We start from the raw sequence: 4080 nt of genomic DNA, 5'->3' as shown, positions 1-4080 counted from the left end.
GACATAAAATTAGGATTAGAGCCATAGTTAATGTTCTGACAAAAATTTATAACTGACAGAGGAATTTGGCTATATATGTCAATTTAACATAATAGTCTACTATTAACTCTTGGGAATTTTAAATTATTTTGGAACACAATATAAGAAAATTAGAATTACTTAATTTGACAATGTTTTTTATTTTTATTTTACAATAAACAATAAGCCTGATTGATTTAATAACTCCCTTTTGGATGTTACAGGGGCCCTCTGTAAACATCCAAAAGTTACTCTGAGGTTAAAGATCCTCTGTTAGCATTAAAACTGAAGCCAGAGAAAGCTAGTTATAAATTTTTTGTTAGATATTTACTATATAAAATGTAACATACAACAAATAAATACTAGCTGTTTTGTTAAACCAGCCATATTAAGATAAACATGATGTTTGATTAATAAAAAATTAGACAAAATATATGTTGGAGATTGTGAAGATCTTTACTTGTTAATTTTTTTACTACATTTGAAGCCAGCTTATTTACTAAAGTTATATAAACTTCAGAAATATTTAGATTAATTTTTATGAGCACTCTTTTTTATAAAACAAATTGAATAGAATACTTTAAGGCCTGTTTTTACACAGACATACAACATATAGTACGTACCATGACATATTACATACATAGACACACACACACAGACACACATCAGAATTATAAGAGACAATTTCCCTGGGGTTATTTTGACATTGATACTGTTAACAGATGAAAAAGTGTTGAGCTGTGTTGTGAAATCCTTGGTTCTTTGGGTCCAGATCATTAAAATTAGAGATCTGTCCCTAGGCACAAAATGCAACCGCAATCACGATGAAGTAGATAGGAAAGAAAGTTTAATAGAAAAGAAAGGAAAGGAAAGGAAAGAAAGGAAGTACACCCAAGAGGCTTTTGGGCGTGCAGATTGCCAGGTGGCAACTGTGCTTGATACTGGTTAACCATTATTCTTATTACTAGAGGTCATGAATATTCATTAGTGGGTGGCCCCTTACACTGCCTATGTTCTTCCTTTAAATTTGAATCCCCACGCTCTCTCCTGCACCTGCGTATCTTCCTCACAGAAAAAGTGAGGAATTCGATCACCTAATTGCGTATGCCCAGTGCAAGTCAGGTTGCCCCAATTAGATCGCCCAATTAGTCTATTGTATTAATGACCAAAATGCCTGCTTGGATCCATTTGATAAAAGAAAAATCTATGAACTATCCCTGTATGCTTCCCTCAAGCCTTAAGGAATTAATATAGCAAATTACCTCGCCCTCCTGGCACCTGGGGCTAAGTGAGCCTTTCGCTTTTCTCTTAGGGCTGCCCACTCATGGCTAACTAACTGCCTACCACAATACCTTTTGAATAATCTCCTTTTTTGAAATTTTTAATTATATACTTAAGGATGGTGGAAAATGATAGGAATTTTTTATACCTTCAGAGTTTTTAGAATACAAATATTTTTAATATTTTGGGAGTTTTTAGTTGTTCTAATTGCAAAATCAGTTGGTGATGTTCTTTTTCTAATTGGACTTGTTTTTTTTTTTTAACATTCAATTTTGTTAATGAGTTCTAGTTCTGGATTGCCAAGGGGTGGCGTGGAAGAGTTATGAGGCGGTGGCTGTTTTTAAACAGGTGGCCAAGCAAAATTATTGGTTTTAGGCGCTTCTGTCTCCAGAACTTCTTCCTCGGAGTTAGTTTGTTCCTCATCAGGATAACTTTTTAATTTGGAGAGACAGGGAAATAATTTTTTTCTCTGGTTTGTGTGAAGTTTTGGGGTCATAGTTATTATCTTTTTGATTTCTGGGGTTTTTAGGCTTTTCACTGTCCTGTGTGACATCTTCGTCACTATCTAAAGATATGAGGTCTGTTGTTTGGGTCTTTTTAGGCTCAAGGATATCTCAGGGAAGAACACTCTTTTCTTTTGGTAGCTCATTTTGCATAATCTGTTCCCCTTTGGTAACAATGGCAGAAATTTTTGGGTCCTTAGGGTGGGTACTAAGGATTTTATTTACTAGATTCCAATAGGAAAATGTGGTTACAGGAACCTTTTCTGGGCCAAAGGTGGAGTAGTAATCTTTAAGAGCATCACCTACCCTTTTCTACCTTTTTTTGTCAATGGTTCCTTCTTGAGGAAACCATGAACAAGCCTCCTTCAGGAAATCAAAAAAGGTGAGCAGCTGTTTAACTTTCACTTTGACTCCTCTAGTCTTAAGGGCTTCTTTTAACCCCTGAACAAACAATTTGTGCTGTCTGAGCTCTTGCCCCATTATAGTCTGTGCTATAACCCGGATATCTATCGTGAGTGAGTACTCACCGGGACGTTCTCTTCTGCATCCCCTGAAGTTATGCCGTGGGCTTCTGACTTGCTCCTCTCTGGGTCCTTCTATATTCCTCTTTGGGATCTTCAGGAACCTGTCGCTGCTTCTCGAACTCAGGTCCCTGTCTGAGCGCCAGAATGTCCTGGCCCACGGGACAATTGAGCAGGGTGCCTGAGTGAGAGAGTGGAGGTCTGGAACTGGTGCAGCGTCACAACACAGGAGCGACACAGTGTCACAACTCAAGATGGTATGCAGTCGCTCGTTTATTGAGGGCCAGAGAACATTCTTATATACACAGGGTAGGAAAAGGGGGTGGGAATTGTCGTGGACCTGACTGAGGACCCGCCTGAATGAGGAAGTCTCAGCATGAATTGTCTACTCCCGGAACAAGGATACTTGAAGGTCCTTGTATGAAGGTCATGTCAGCCATTTTGTGGCTTGCTACAATTTATTACTGATTCAATTTCATTGCTTGTTATAGGTCTATTCAGGCTTTCTATATCTTCATGAGTCAAACTTGGTAGATTATATGTGTCCAGAAATTTGTCCATCTCTTCCAGGTTTTCTTCTTTGTTGGCATAGTCTCTCATAATATCCTCTAATGATGTTTTGTATTTCTGTTATGCTTGTTGTAATGTTGCCTGATTCATTGCAGATTTGACTTATCTGGTTCCTTTCTCTCTTCTTAATTAGTCTGGCTAATGATGTGTCAATCTTGTTTTTCTTTTCAAAGAATCAGCTTTCCCTTTCATTTGTTTTCTGTATAGTTTGTGTATTTTCTGTTACATTTATTTCTGCTCAAATTTTTATTATTTCTTTTTTCCTAGAGTATTTTGAATTTTTTTTTTTGGAGAGGTTTTCGCTATAGGGCACATGCGCTCGCCAGACAGACAGAGAGAGACAGAGAGACAGAAAGCAAGAAATCACCCCCCAGGGGGGATGGTCACGCTGCGATCCCTTCTCCTCCATTCTCCTCTCGGGATTTTGGGCATGCACGCACACATGGCCAGTGTGAGTTTTAAGCCACTGAGTCCAGGATGCGAACCGCGGTTGACTACATGGGAGTCCAGCGACATAGCCATTACACTAACTGCTGGTTCCCAGAGGTTTTTGAAATTTTTTGCTGTTGTTTTTCCCAATTCTCTGAAGCATGATGTTAGGTGATCCACTTGCCTTCCTTTCATCTTCTTCTTATGTGCACTAATTGCAATGAACTTCCCTCTTATGACTGCTTTTCTAGTGTCCCAAGAATGATAGAAACTCATGTCCTCATCGATATTGATTTCCATGAATCTTTTTATGTCAGTCTTAATTTCTTCAGTAGTTGTGTAGTCATTCAGGAGTAGGCAATTTGGTTTCCATGTATTTGTGTATTTGTGAGGATTTTTCTTGAAATTAAAATCAAGTTTAATTCTATCATGGTCAGAGAAGCTGCTGGATATAGTTTCTATGCTTTTGAATCTATTCAGGCTTGCTTTGTGCCCTATCATGTGGTAAATCTTCAAAAAGGTTCCATGTGGGGGATGAGAAAAAATATATCTAGTGGTTTTTGCGTGAAAAGTTCTATAGATGTCTGTTAAGTCCATTTAATTTATGGTATCATTTAGATCCTCTACCCCTTGACTTATTTTTTGTCTAGATGATCTGTCCAGAGGAGATAGTGCAGTGTTGAGATCTGCAACAATTAGTGTGTTGCAGTCTATCTCTACTTTTAGATCTAACAGTCTTTCCTTCACATATTTGGGTG

This window comes from Tupaia chinensis, unplaced genomic scaffold, assembly GCF_000334495.1.
Source record: "Tupaia chinensis unplaced genomic scaffold, TupChi_1.0 Scaffold148709_1, whole genome shotgun sequence".
Taxonomy (NCBI): Eukaryota; Metazoa; Chordata; class Mammalia; order Scandentia; family Tupaiidae; genus Tupaia; species Tupaia belangeri.
This window is presented reverse-complemented; position numbering follows the sequence as displayed.